The sequence below is a fragment of the Rhinoderma darwinii genome, chromosome 2 (genome assembly GCF_050947455.1).
Source record: "Rhinoderma darwinii isolate aRhiDar2 chromosome 2, aRhiDar2.hap1, whole genome shotgun sequence".
NCBI classification, from domain to species: Eukaryota; Metazoa; Chordata; class Amphibia; order Anura; family Rhinodermatidae; genus Rhinoderma; species Rhinoderma darwinii.
In genome coordinates, this window is record NC_134688.1 from 47,942,362 (window position 1) to 47,958,424 (window position 16,063).

Consider the following 16,063-nt stretch of genomic DNA (forward strand, 5'->3'; position numbering starts at 1 on the left):
ACACAAACACTAACATACATTGAAATCTCTTACCTGCTCCTGCCGCCGCGGCTCCCTCCGGCCCGTCCGCTCCCTTTGCTGCCGCTGTTCCATGTGCACAAGTCCGGAAGCCGCGACCGGAAGTAGTAATATTACTGTCCGGCCGCGACTTCCGGTCCACAGGAAAATGGCGCCGGACGGCGCCAATTTCGAATAGGACTGTGTGGGAGCGGCGCATGCGCAGTTCCCACACAGACGCCGTACACGGCAGTCAATGGGACGGGAGCCGTTCGCAGTCCCTATGGGACTGTGGCTGCCGTATTCCATGTCTGTGTGTGTCGTTAATCGACACACACAGAAATGGAACAAAAAATGGCAGCCCCCATAGGGAAGAAAAAGTGTAAAAATAAGAAACGGTAAAACACAAACACACAAATGAATATAAACGTTTTTATTAAAGCACTAACATCTTTAACATATAAAAAAATTATTTGTGATGACACTATTCCTTTAAGCCCTAAAGGACTTGCCAGTGTAGCTGTATTAATTACCTAGCTACATTTTAGGTGGCGTTTAGATTAGTTTTCTAGCTAATATCTTTATTGCTTTACCCGGCACTATAAAATAATGGATTATCACTTTTTTTTAGGAGCCTTATCGTCAAAAAAAATGTGGCACGAACTTATAAGAAATTATGACATTCAGTATTCTCATAAGGTTTCATGCACACCACAGAGCAATGGGCACAGAACCTGTATGACACCAACTAGAGTTCTTTTGGTCTTGTATTACAGAGCACTCCAATAGGCAGCCTTGCGGCAACATTTTCTTCCCTAGGTACCCATTTTACTCTACTGTACAACTGTATTTAACATTTTACTAGCTTTTTTCCATGGTTTACCTTTTAAGATGTGTTCTTGGTTAATCGCTTGGTTTAATCTACATTCTAAACAAAAAGGGCACTTAAAGAAGATCTGTCACTAGCTCAAATAAGTTGAACTGGTTAACTGACCGGAATAGTGTCTCCCTGATTCAAGCTCTGTTTTTTTCTGGACCACTGCGTTCCAGAGTTATCGCCCCCTGTTGTTTTGGCTTCCTATATTCTAATATGCTGTAGTTGGCCAACGGCATGAACTACCCTCAAGCTATCTTGCGCGAATTGTTCAGCATCAGGGGCAGGGAAGCTAACTTCCCTGCTCAGCAAATCAGCCTATAGGGAGCCAACACAACAGTGGACCATATCTCTGGAATGGGTGGAGGTGTCTAGGGAAAAAAAATGAAGCTGGAATGAGAGAGACAGCGCCATTCATGTCAGTTAACCAGTTCAACATAGGTGACCTAGTGACAGTTCCTCTTTTTAATATGGAAATTTTCAATAAGAAATTTTTTTTCCCGTGGTTACCCAATAAAACACATGATAGGGTTTTTTGTTGTGGTCCTTTTGAAAGAAAACAACAAAAAGCCGTATTAAATTGTTCTAAATCGTGTTTTAGTTTTTATCCTACTGTTAGTGTAGATTTAGGTGTAACTATGTAAAATGACTGACAAAAAAAGAATTCTGGTGAAGAAGAAACCAAGCTTTATGGACATCCGTGATGATTGTCAAGGATAGTCCTAGCTTTTCCCCCCACATCATTAGTACCATTCCAGGGCTATTTAGTCCACTGTGCAGCAGAACAGCCAACGGAGGACGTGTATGGAAGTCATGCATGGATTAATTGAATGTACAATTTTTCAATACTGTATTTTTACAGTATTTCATACTCTGTCATTTTTAATGCTTAATAAACAACCTAGCAAATAAAAAAAACGACAAATAGATCTTTTGACAATTTAACCTTCATTACAGGCCTAAAAAATATTCTTCACTTATATAGGCAATGCACTTTGAACAAACGTTGCTTAAATCAATAGCACAAGCGAACTTAAGAAACGTATTTGTTAGGAAAAAAAAATGCCTCTTCCTCCTTATCAGACTCTTCTTCTGCCTCTTCCCCTAACCGTTTACTCGCTCTGAATTTACTGCTTTTTTGGACTATCATCTCACTGAGAAGTTTATGGAGGAGAGAGACAGACGCTACTTCAGCTTTCTAGTGTTTTATCTCACCCCAGTTCTGGATTCACAGCTACACTGCTTCTATATATGCGAAAGATCAGGATGTGCTCTTCTCTGTGTGCTTTGTATGGTGGAAATGATCGCAGTTAGGAAATTTAGGAATTAGAAAGACATCCTTCAGTGGGGTAAACTGCTAAAAGAAAAAGTGCAGAATACAAGTCATGTAATGGCCAGAAATAGTGTTATTCTTAATGTACACACATGACCGCTTATTCTGAAGTCACCTGAAACGACCGGTATGCTTTGTCATTTCCACCAGTTGTCTTCACTTGTAGTATTTAGAAGGTGGAGCTATGGGTGTACATTCTGTCTAGGGGCTGTGCACGGTATTTGCAGGATGTTAGTACTAGTTAAACATTTTCAGAGCTGTTAAGTGGAGGATGATCATGGTATTTCTAGATAAATTATCCCTTGTGTAAATTGCCGTTAATATTTCATGTTGCTCAAATCTATTTGATGAACATGTAGAATTATTAAATAGACAATACAGTAAGGTTTCATATTCTATGTCTGTGGCGTGACAAATCTAAGTTATTGAAAGAAAAAAAAAACACTTCTGATTCTGAATTACTCTAATGAATTATTTGTTTTAGCTTATCCACTGTGAAACACTTAATGTTTCTGAAGTTCATAGGAATTTGCTGTACTCCAGCTATACTGCTATAAACCATGGCAGCCTTGAGTGTCTGAAACCAACTTAGGAGGGATTGTGAAAGGTAATGCCATTTTCTTACATAACAATTTAACTCACTTTCTGTCTTCAAAGCCTTTATTTTATTTTATTTTTTCATTTTGTTACTCACCTCACCTTTCTCAGTGAGTTTATTATATATATATATATTATATTTTTTTTGTATAAAAATAATGCTGAAACCTGTAAATAAATGCTTTAATATTGTTTTGTTGTTTTTATTTTTTGGATTGGATCCTTCTGATTTATACATTGCATCACTTGTTTCTGTCTGGTCTTGGCATCCTAAGTCAACACATACTTCCGTTTCACGCAGAACTAATATTTTTATCTCATACTTTGTTTGGTGCATTGTGTTGTGCATTGGGTTGTTTTAATTTGATGAATAAACTAGGTTTGCTTTTCATAATTCAAATTTCCATTCATTATGACTTAAGTATTATTAAGTCTTAAATCTGTTGTATTTATTTTGTTCTGTTGTCTTTTGTGCTCATTTTCTCATAATTTAAGTCTTGAGAGTGCACACCACAAAAGAACGATCAGTGGTTTTAAAAAAAATGTCTTGAGAATCCAACAGACCTTGCCATTAGTTCAGTCCTCTCAGCCGGTGACTACATTATTGCTGCTTAGCAACCGCTCACTCAAGAGGCGTACTTTAGGCAGAAATTCCTTATGTATGAGTGGCTTTTGCATTTACTGATTGTGCCATTAATTACAATGACTTAAACGGCAGCACACTATGGGCTGATCAATAATTAAGATAATTTAATCGTTGTGTGTTTTATAAATTGTTGTCCATACAGAACTGTATATGGATGTGTAAGCTGTGTCCCACATAACTTTGTGAACTCAGACACACATCCATATGATTTTGGTTTTGAGCTCTTGCTTTGTGTTTAATTTTCACTGTATCGACACTTTCGGCACTGAATATAACCTATTTTTTAATTTCCTAGTCCATATGTATACACAATTGAGTGATTTTGTGTGGTCTGTTCAGTGAACCTGGCTCAAGCTATTCAGATATTAAATATTATAAATAGGCATTAATTGTTTGCTTTGCACAATACGAGCCAATAAATCACCAGTGTTTAGTATGTGTGTGTATATTATATTTACAGTACTGCAACCATTATAAGTGCACATCAAAAAAACTAAACATGCTATGGTATTCCAGTTGGCTTGAGACTTAAACTGTTGGATGGTTAAAGCTGGTTGGATCAGCTCATTTCTAAACGTCTAGTTACTTCTCCTATATTCGGTTAATAAGTCACTAAAGTGGAATTTTGGGTATAGTTGACGTTTAAGTTTAATATGTACTTGAGGTTCTATGTCGCGCTCTACTTTTCAGTCTGAATAGATACTTTTCATCAGTTATTAGTTTTTTATAAAAGTGGTGTGTTCTTATGTGGCAGAGGTACTTTGCGCCCCCTTAGACACCAGGGTCGAGAGTGACTGCTACCTCTGCACCTCCTATAGCTACACCCCCAGTCTGAAAGAACCAGTATCTTAAAGGGGTCCTTTTGCTTTTAAAAATCTTTTTGCTAGAATTGTTTCTCAAAGTATTTCAGGTAAGCGATTAGCATTAATCTACAGGGAAACACAGCAGCAAGTGTTTAATTCCTCTGCAGCGCTACAGGTGAAATGAATCATTAGTGTCCATCGAAAAGCATGTACTGTCCGTGTAGTGCATAGACCACACTGCACTTTCCCTAATCAAGGAAAGTTTCGAATGAGGTGTTTCCTTATATAAACACAGTTTCCTAAAGAGTATTTGAAAATGGGTTTTCAAAACCTGGAAACCCCTTTAAAAGAATTGTCCAATAGACATTGGTGGTATATCGCGTGGAAAATGCTAACAATGTCTGATTGTTGTGGCCCGACTTCTGTGCACCAGCTACAGAAAACCGAGCAGAACAGACCCGGAAACAAAGTGGCTTGCCATAGCGCAATGTCTTTTCTGAAACAACCACTTTAAAAGATTTTTTACTTTACCCCGATTTCAAGATTTCTAGCTTAAAGTGTAATCATCATTTACGTTTTGTTCCCCTTTATAGTTGAATAGTACAAGCGGTGATGAGAAACCTTTAAACAAATCTTAATACAGAAAAACGCCTCTTCTACTTCTCAAACACTTCTACTTATCCCCTTCCCTGCCTCAGACACTGATCACTCTGAATACTGATTTTACCAGTTAATTTAGTGAGGCAGTAATGAGGTGGATTATCAGATTACAGTTGCTGCCTATCCAAGTCTGTGGAGAGGAACATCTGCTTAGTGAGACTCAGACACTGCTTCTTCTCGTAAATGTTCTATGTCACCCTAGAGCTGACTTGACAGCTACACTGCTCCGTACTGCTGTATAATGTCCTCCATGCTGCTGTTTCTATGTATGTAACGAGAGATAGGAGAGCAGGGTTTTCTTTTCTCTGTGTGCTGTGTATAGAAGACATAGCAGCGAGTCTATGCTGCCACTGGAACGCTGCTCGGGGGAAACTGACAATTCGAAATAGATCTTAGAGAAGAAAACTGCTAATAAAAAAAAGTTTTATATATAGATCTACAGAGATATATGTATATGATATAGGGGTCTCGGTTCCGAGAGGGGGCTGCGCATGCACATGGCCCTCTATACTGTGTTCTATAAAGGTTATGGAAAAAGCAGAGCGGCGATTTCTAGGCCTTTTCCAAAACTCCCATAGAACATAATGTAGAGAGCCCTTCGCATATGCATCCCCTTCTCCACTTGGCCCCCGCCTGGAATTGGTAGCTTATGGCTGTCCCACCAGGTGAAAAGGTGTGGGTGACCCACGTTCTTGATCTAGATGAGGGTAATTATTTTAACAAATAATTACAGCATTAGTAACGATAAATGCACAAAACAATAAAAATATTGTTAACTGTTGGAGAATCTTGATTTTCCATAAATGCAAATTATTTACTGAATTGCAACCAGTATTTGGTGGTCTTTTTTTTTTTTTTTTTGCTCTGCTGGCTTACTAATCGAATGTAATTAAATTCGCAATCAGTTTTTTTTGTAGTTGTAATGGGGTAAACATGCGTCTGGTTTTCTCAGTCTGCCATAGTTAGCCATTGTGATGAAAATTGTATCATGTAAATGTACTATTAGATTTAACAACTTTTCAGAGCCATTCATTTAATACTTCTTGTATGTGAGTCTTGTCTACTACCTCATTAACATCAGCTGATCCTTAAACATTTTTTGCCTAAGACCGACAAGTGGTTACCAGTTTTCCGGTTTTCTACATTCGGAAATTAGAATGAATACACAAGTAGTAATGCAATGTGCATTTGTAAATGTATATACAGTAGCACAGGAAGGCCCCATGCACACGACCGTAGGTTTCGTTACGGTCCGCAATGATGGACCCATTCCTTTCTATTGACCACGAACACCTTCCCGTATATTTGCAGGAAGGTGTCCAGGCCGTAGAAAGCCTCCTCAAAAGATAGGACATGTCCTATCTTTTGCATTTACGGACCGTGCCCGTAATCGGTGATTGTGGTTACGGGCACGGCCGTGTGCATGAGGCCTAAAGCTGGAAAATAAGAACATTTTTAAAGGAAGCAATTTGCTTATGAAATTAAAAAATTATACATGATCTTTTGAGGAGCAGATAAAGAAGCATTGTTAAACTGCAAGCGTTTATTTACTATCAGACTAGACGTTGCAGGGTATTTACATTTTTATTTCTTGTTTTTAGGGGAGCCTCCTAGTCGATGATGCCGGGTAAAGAGAAAAAAAAAATCAAACTTTTGTGAACAATTAACAAATGTCGCAATGGAATTATCAGGAGCGCTAATCACAAATTTCAGGTATGAATGTTAGAGAAATTTACTTTAAATTCTAGGTGTCAAAGTTTAATCTTTTAGGCGCTTCACACCACGTTTGTCCATACAGTTAACAAACGTCCGGATATTAAAAAAAACAAAAAAAAAACTTCAGCGATCATACTGTGTTGGACCTTCAAAATAGGACTCTTGAGTTTTATATGCACTGGGTAGGTTTATTTATATTGCGAAAATATTTCCAAAGAGGCTCACTAAAGTGCATTAAACTACATACGTGTATTCATTTCATTTTAGTTTATTAATGTGCTTCTTTATTTGGGTCCAAAACCTAAATAAATCTTAAGCCCTTCCTTACATTTGATACATCGTTACGTCCTAGGAGGTAAGGGGAAACGGTTGAGCGTCATACTTAGCATTTGTCGGCTGTGTCTTACAGCCGGCACTTCACTGCAACGGCTGTAGAAAACAGATCATGGGCGTTTAACCACTTAGGTGTCAAGGTCTATAGCGACTGGTATCTAAGCTGTTAAAAAATGGGGGTGGCCCCCTGGGACGCGTTCTACAGCGTGCTGAGGCTTGTAATGGCAGCCTTTTGGAACCTCTGTAGGCCCCCAGGCAATGCCGTAAAATATAAAATTAAAGCCATCAGAATTGCTGTTTGGGTCAACTCGCCTCCCACAAAAAAAGTTATTGACAGGCATGTACCCCAATAAAACTACAAATCATCCCGAAAAATACAAGCCCTCGCACCGCTCAGTCGATGGAAACATAGGTGTTCTGAGTCTCAATATGGTGACACAAACCAAGATTTGTTTGAAATGTTTTTTCGGTTTGTTAGAGTAGAAAAACTGAAAATAAACTATATAAATTTTGTATCGCTGTAATCCTATTGACACGCAGAATAAAGTTGTAATTTTTACCACACAATGAATTTTTCAGTTCCCAGTACATCATATGGCACTGTAAATGGTGCCGTAAAAAACAACGTGTCCAGAAAAAAAACAAGCCCTCATATAGCCATAAATTCAAAAAGTTATGGCTTTTGAAACGTGGGGAGGTAAAAACTAAATTTAAAAATGACTGACGGCAAGGGGTTTAAAACAACACGTGTTTCGTAATAGGTATTTGCAATGATCTATAGTTTTCCTACCTTTTAGACTAATATTTCTGTAACTAGTAGTATATCACTTATAACTTGCCTATTTAGCAACATACTGATTTCTAATATGTTTATTTCCTATATTCCGGATGGGGCACGAGCTTTTCTGAATGGTTTTGTAATGTTTTAGGACATCCCTGCTTAACCCCTTAAAGAGGCTCTGTCACCAGATTTTGCAACCCCTATCTGCTATTGCAACAGATAGGCGCTGCAATGGAGATTACAGTAACGTTTTTATTTTTTAAAAAACGAGCATTTTTGGCCAAGTAAACACGCCCCGATGTACGCACATAATACACGCCCAGTTGGACTTTTACTTTAAACACGCCCAGTTGGACTTTTGCAAGCCTCATTTGCATAAATACAAAAATGGTCATAACTTGGCCAAAAATGCTCGTTTTAAAAATAAAATAAAAACGTTACTCTTATCTACATTGCAGCGCCGATCTGCTGCAATAGCAGATAGGGGTTGCAAAATCTGGTGACAGAGCCTCTTTAATGACCGCCGATAAGCCTTTTCACGGCGGTCATTAGTGGGCTTTATTCTAGAGCGCCGCCATTCCACGGCGGCGCTTTAGAACGAGATTGTGCTGCAAGCAGCGCGTATATCTCCAAACCTCAGCTGTTGGGTCACAGCTGGAGGCTTGGAGACAACGTCAGGGGACCCTCTGATAGGGTGTTCGCTGTGATAGGAGGAGGTGATCGCTGTGATCGCCACCCGCTGAATGTAAACAGCGTGCTCTCGCCTCTGCTCTCTCTCTCTCCTCTCAGTTGTGGTTTTGAGAGGAGAGACAACTGTGGAGAGAATAGAAACATCGTTACAAACAGTGAAAAATACATTACATTGTAATAAACCCCCCCCCCCCCCTGTTGTTTTTTTTAAATAAGTGTTTATTTCAATTTTTATAGTAAAGGTCATTAAAAAACAAAAATTCTAAAAAAGTAAAAAAAAATTTGAGGAAGCGTATTAGAATGGCGCGCAAACTTTACAGCGCAGAGCAAGCTTATGCTATTTTGTGCCCTGATTCAGGCAGTGACACCGGAACCGCTTCAGAAGCGGAAATATGTTATGATGACACTACCAGTACTGCTTCGGACGCTTCCACAACCACTCCCCCCTATGGAAGATGCCGCTGTTGCCGAAGCCACAGGCGCACGTGCGGGAACTAGTAACCATATAGTACTGTCAATTTTTTGGGATGCTGCAGCAAACTTTATACCTCAGGTGCCCCAATTTATGTCAACTCTGGGCATAAACATTGACACCACGAATTTTGCCCCACACAATTTTTTTCATATTACATTTTTTTAAGGATGCGCTTTTACAATTAATTGTGGACCAGACGAACCTTTATGCGAGGCAGTTTTTAATGCATAACCACATGCAGGCTTTTCCAAGGGTCGTGTTTCCTACCAATGTCCGAGAGATAAAAAAAATGTAGGGCTTATTCTGAATATGGGCATTGTAAAAAAAAAAAAACGTCCACCCTTTCTTACTGGTCAGCAAGTCCTATTCATGAAACCCCAGTTTTTTCGTCAATGTCCTGGAGCAGGTATGAGGCATTAATGCGTTTCCTGCATTTTAGTAACAATTTAGAAAGCCTGCCAAGAAGTGATCCTAGGCACGATCGCCTTCACAGGCTGAGGCCCTTGGTTACTGTGCTAAAAGATTAATTTCTAAAATCCTACACTCCTGACATGAACTTGAGTGGGGATGAATCCCTTATAAATTTTAAGGGGAGATTGTGTTTTAGGCAGTACATACCATCAAAGGGAGCGAGATATGGCGTAAAGCTATGCAAAATGTATGAGAGTAAGACCGGTTACACATGCGGCTTCAATATATATGAGGGCAGAGACCGTGAAATAAATCCCCCATGATGCCCACAAAACCTTGGTGTCAGTGGAAATATAGTCTTTGACCTTATGCAGCCGTTCCTTCAAAAAGGCTACAGGGTATACACTGACAATTTTTATTCTAGCGTGCCACTTTTCAAAAGCCTTGACGCTGACAAAACAGGGGCCTGTGGGACGGTTCGAAGAAACTGCAAAGGATTGCCACCACAACTTCTCTCAATGCGCCCGGCAAAGGGGGAATCCATTGCTTTCGCAAGTGATGAACTTCTTGCACTTAAAGAGGCTCTGTCACCAGATTTTGCAACCCCTATCTCCTATTGCAGCAGATAGGCGCTGCAATGTAGATAAGAGTAAAGTTTTTTGTTTTTTTTTAAAAACGAGCATTTTTGGCCAAGTTATGACCATTTTTATATTTATGCAAATGAGGCTTTCTAAAGTACAACTGGGCGTGTTTAAAGTTAAAGTACAACTGGGCGTGTATTGTGTATGTACATCTGGGCGTTTTTACTTTTACTAGCTGGGCGTTGTGAATAGAAGCGTATGATGCTGACGAATCAGCATCATCCACTTCTCTTCAGAACGCCCAGCTTCTGGCAGTGCACAGACACACAGCGTGTTCTCGAGAGATCACGCTGTGACGTCACTCACTTCCTGCCCCAGGTCCTGCATCGTGTCGGACGAGCGAGGACACATCGGCACCAGAGGCTACATTTGATTCTGCAGCAGTATCGGCGTTTGCAGGTAAGTCGATGTAGCTACTTACCTGCAAACGCTGATGCTGCTGCAGAATCAACTGTAGCCTCTGGTGCCGATGTGTCCTCGCTCGTCCGACACGATGCAGGACCTGGGGCAGGAAGTGAGTGACGTCACAGCGTGATCTCTCGAGAACACGCTGTGTGTCTGTGCACTGCCAGAAGCTGGGCGTTGTGAAGAGAAGTGGATGATACTGATTCGTCAGCATCATACACTTCTATTCACAACGCCCAGCTAGTAAAAGAAGTAAAAGCGCCCAGATGTACATACACAATACACGCCCAGTTGTACTTTAACTTTAAACACGCCCAGTTGTACTTTAGAAAGCCTCATTTGCATAAATATAAAAATGGTCATAACTTGGCCAAAAATGCTCGTTTTTTAAAAAAAAAAAACGTTACTCTTATCTACATTGCAGCGCCGATCTGCAATAGGAGATAGCGGTTGCAAAATCTGGTGACAGAGCCTCTAAGTGCAATGATCGGAGAGATGTTTTTATGCTGAGCACTGTTCATGCTGACACCAAGGTCATTGTCAGAGAGAGGCGCTACTGCGGAAAGAGAGAAACCGCTCTATATTACAGAGTACAACAGGTTCATGGGTGGGGTTGACCTTTCAGACCAGGCTCTCCAACCTTATTGGATCAAAAGGAAAACTAGAGCCTGGTACAAGAAACTGGCAATCTGATGCAGGTTTCTACTTTCAATTCCTATGTAATATTCAAAAAGTCCCAGGGAACCATGACATATCTGGAATTACAAGAAAAAAATTATTGAACATCTTTTATTTGAAGGAGGGGAAGTAGGATTCCATGAATCAGAAGATGTCAAGAGACTCACGGAGCATCACTTTTTACATCCTGTCCCTGCCACTGAGACGCAAAAGTATCGGCAGAAAAGATGCAGAGTTTGCCGAAAACATGGCCGAAGAAGCGATTCACGTTTTTTTTGCCCTTCAAGACTAGGACTGTGTAATTACCCATGCTTTGAGACCTACCATACAGTAGCAAATTACTGAATTGGGGAAAGCCAAAATAGGGAGGGATTTCTTATGCGAAAGTGAACCTGTCAATGATAATTCTGGGTGGGGGGGTGGTCTTTACATCTGTAGGGAAAAACGTTTTTTCTTTTTTCATTCTCACTATACCCCTAGATGAATATCTTCAGGTCCGTGATAATACATAGTGTCATAAATATTTTATATATTTTATCTCAGATTTCAACGGAAAAAATCGGAAAGGCCTAGGTACAAACTATACTAATAGGTAAAAACCCTGTGGGGTCGTCTTTCCCAGATTGGGTCATTTTTAAGTGTATTTTTATGATCAGACACCACAGGGCCTCTGCAAAAACACTATGGTGTCTAAAAATCAGCTTTGGAAACAGTCATCCTTAGGCCAAATTGGACACCTTTTAGTTTGAGGCCTTGCCAAGTGCCCGTGAGATAACATACACCAACATATTTGGTATCCAAGCAATCAGAACAAATTCAGAAATCTAGAGGCATGCAAAAGTAAAAACATTATTTATTTAAAAACTTACATAACAAATTGAAGAAAACGGTTTTGTTTTTTTTGTAAAATTATGAAAAAAAAACCTATAGTATATACCACCAAAATAAAGCCCTGTTTCTGCTGAAAAAAAAAAACATACCAAATTTTTAGGGATACATTTGATTCCTACAACGTTATAACCAATTAAATAATGACATCGTGAAACTGCTAATTTTGCTTTGGTCATTAAGGCCCAGAATGCATGCAGGGGGAAGGGGTTAAAAATCATTTAACACACATCCATCCACCTGACATGTTTCACCATGCTACACAGATTCAGGGGCTGGGATCATACACGAACGTGTCTACAGACCCCTGGCAGTTCTACATCTGGATACTTTTTTTTTTTTTTTTTTTAAACAAAAAAAAAAGCGTAGGCTAGAGAGATAGATAAACCCATAGATGGAATTCAGTTTCGTTCTTTTTTTTTTTTGTTATATATGTTTCTGATGAAGGGCGTGAAGTGTGATTTTAGCCTTATTCGCATGTTAAATGCCATGAAATGGTCACTAACCTTTTGAAAAGCTTTGCATAAATAAATAGTACAACCGAATATATTAAATCTTGTACTTTATCTTTATTAGGGGTAATTTCTTCTTTCTACACTTATCAGACACTTCTCACTTCTGCACTGATAACTTACACTCCAGTCACTGCTAAAATGTGTCTGGAGAGACTAGATGGATTATCAGCTCACTGAGGGATCAGGTTACATGCTTCCCATAGAATTCTATGGAAATGGGAGCTGGTGGAGGCAGACACACATAGAACACTTACCAATAGCGGCAGCGTCTTTTATATCTCACCCCAGTGTTCGGTTCACAGCTACACTGCTCAGTACTGATGTATAATGTCTCTGTGTGTATGTAACAGACACATAGGGGAGCAGGATATCCTCTTTTCACTTGTATTTACTGTGTACTATGCTGTTGTCCTGTATACACATGCACATGATTTAACTATATTTTGAGACTCTACTATTCTATTTTTACAGTCCACTAGCTGTACCTGAATGGGATGAAAACGCATATGGAAGAAGATAGCGTCACAAATACATTTTGGTCCATTAAACCACAGGAAAAATGTTATGAAGAATGTCCACCTTAAGTTATTTATCATAAATAAAATTACCTTCTGAAGGTCCTTTGAAAAAACTTCTAAAAATGAGCTTGAACAAGATAATGAAATGTTTGATCTTTGTGTCATTTGAAGTCTTTCTACAAATCTGATGAATCTACGTGAATCTACTTTATTTTGGTTTTTTAATAGTAAAGCAGTTTGTAAGGGGAAAAAGTGGGTTTAGCTACTTACCTGCAAACGCTGATGCTGCTGCAGAATCAACTGTAGCCTCTGGTGCCGGTGTCCTCGCTCGTCTGACACGATGCAGGACCTGTGAGTGACGTCACAGCGTGATCTCTCGAGAACACGGCTGTGTCTGCACTGCCAGAAGCTGGGCGTTCTGAAGAGAAGTGGATGATACTTCTCTTCAGAGCGCACAGCTAGTAAAAGTATTAAAAACGCCCCGATGTACGCACATAATACACGCCCACTTGGACTTTTACTTTTAAACACACCCACTTGGACTTTTGCAAGCCTCATTTGCATAACTACAAAAATGGTCATAACTTGGCCAAAAATGCTCGTTTTTTAAAAATAAAAACGTTACTGTAATCTACATTGCAGCGCCTATCTGCTGCAATAGCAGATAGGGGCTGCAAAATCTGGTGACAGAGCCTCTTTAAGCCTAGGCGGTTTGCCAGCCCAAACAAACTAAATTTGCAGAGAGTTGACCGCTATAAAAAATGAAAGCTGAATGGTACGTCGACCCATCCATGTGAAAGTACCTTTCGTCCACCTATCGCAGTCTGTATGTTAGCAAGGAGCAGTGGTAAATGTAATTTACGGTCTTTCAGATCAGACTGGATTTTAACCCAGAGGTACTTGAGAGCTGTCGTGTTCCACTTAAAACTAAATGACTGTTCTAAGGAATGTTAGAGAGAAGGGGGGAAGGGAAATGTTCATGGTTTCTGACTTAGAAAAATTAATTTTAAAATTAGAGAGTTTAGAAAATTGCTGAAACTTATGCATAAGACTCGGGAGTGAAATAGATGGGTTGGTCAAGAAAAATAGGTGGTCATCTGCGTAAGCTGCAACTTTATCCTCTCTCGTACACAGCGTTATACCATTTATTTCGGGGTTCGCTCGGATATGTCAGAGAAAGGGCTCGAGGGTCAGAATAAAAATTGGGGGAGATGGAGGACAACCCTTTCTGGTCCCATTATGAATGGAGAACTCGTCTGAAAGGATGCCATTCACACGAACCCTGGCAGAGGGACATTAATACAAGGACATCATCCAACCCATCATGTGGGATTTAAGGCCAAGACGGAGAAGGGTTTCCTCCACATATGTCCAGTTAACTCTGTCAAAAGCTTTTTAAGCATCTGGAGAGGAGCATGAGTGGTATATTAGACAACTGAGCTTTATGGATAAGATTAATGGTCTTAGTCATGTTGTCACGTGCCTCCCTACCTGACATGAACCTAGCCTGGTCCGTGTGAATGACATCCCCCAATAGTGGAGCCAAACAAACCCTAAGAATCTTAGCAAAGATCTTTATGTCTGAATTGGGGAGAGAAATCGGTCTGTAACAAGCGCATTGTGAGAGGTCCTTACTGGGTTTAGGAATCACCGCAATATGTGCTCTGAGTGCATCAGGAGGGGTGGTAGAAGTGGACAAAGAGTTCAAGGAGGCCAAGAAATGCGGGCTCAAGGTATCAAAAACGATTTTATTGTACGGTAGTGTAAACCCATCAGGTGTGGGGGCTTTGCCCGACTGGGGGTGTTTGCGGGCATGAGATAATTCTTGTATAGAAATCGTAGTTTCCAAAGCAGAGAGATTATCCTCTGACATAGAGGGGAGGCCAGAGTCAGCAATATTTGATCTAAAATTACTAGAGAGTAGCTGGGTTAGTAGAGTCAGTTTTGTATAAAGAGGCATAGAAGTTGCAAAATGTGGCTGCTATGTCTAATTGAAGGTGGGCCCGAGGGCGAGGAGAGGGGTTAGAAAGGGTACATGGGAGTGTGAATGCTGAATGTGCAAAGCTCTAGCAAGAGATTAACTACATTTGTTTCCGTATTCATAAAAATGACGTTTACATTTGGATAGGGAAGTTTTAGTCTTAGATAACAGGAGGGAGCGGAGGGCTTCTCGTTTCTGAAGAAGGGCCACCTTACACTCTGGATTGCGGGAACGTTCATGAGCAGTTTACAAAGTCTTAAGCTCAGAAATTAAGAGGGTGATGGCCTTAGAACATTCCTTTTTCAAACAAGCACCATGCTTGATAAACGGGCTTCCCACATAACGCATGGGTTAGTGGCGACTGTGGCATTGAATGTGAAATACTCATCGTTGGAGCATTGGATGTCAGGTGACAATCGTGTCATTAAGAAGGCAGGAGTTCAGTTTCCACTGAGACTGGAATGGGAGCGGGAAGTGAAAAGAAAGGGTCAGAGAAGGTGATCGTGTCAATGTCAGCAGATTTGAGGGAATGAAGAGACTGATGTTTGAGAGAAAATGATCTAGTCTGGAATAGGTGTCGTGCTGGGGAGTAGAAAATCAAGTCCTTGCCCGAAGGATGGAGAAGGCGCCAAGAGTCGATAAATTGATGGTCATGAAGGGTCCAGTGAATGCGGCAGAGATGGGAAAGGGAGAGCGACGATGAACCGGTAGAGACGTCTACGGTTAGGTCTAATGCAACATTAAAATCACCGCCTAGGATGATGGTACCATCCCCAAACTCCAAACAGCCATCAAGAGCTGAGCTTTGACCTACAAAGGTGTATACCTGGGAGGCCACAGATCCCTTAACTAGAAGCATTCGTCCCATACCATCACTGCGAGAGTCTAGAAATTTCCATTGAAGGAAGCGGGAAATAACGCTCGTCCCTCTGGATTTCGGATCCGGACTATAGCTATGATACGCATGCGGAAGCCATAAGTTTGATAATGTGAAAGGTTTTTGTTCGCAGAGGTGAGTTTCTTGTAGAAACGCAACATGGAGATGTCTACCTTTTTAAGAGATTCAGAGGAATCGAACGCTTTCCAGGGCTATGAAGGCCCTTAACATTCAACGTACCCAC

The 16,063-nt window shown here is 40.3% G+C and overlaps 1 long non-coding RNA gene across 2 annotated transcripts; it reads left to right on the top strand.

Moving 5' to 3' along the window:
- Positions 1-242: 242 nt before the first annotated feature.
- On the top strand, positions 243-13,074 carry LOC142742142 (uncharacterized). Of its 2 annotated transcripts, XR_012881320.1 has the most exons (4): positions 243-816; positions 2,689-2,811; positions 6,512-6,623; positions 12,915-13,074. It is a non-coding gene; the product is annotated as an uncharacterized LOC142742142 (long non-coding RNA). The 2 variants fall into 2 exon arrangements; XR_012881319.1 differs by having other exon boundaries at positions 255-2,811.
- The last annotated feature ends 2,989 nt before the right edge of the window (positions 13,075-16,063 follow it).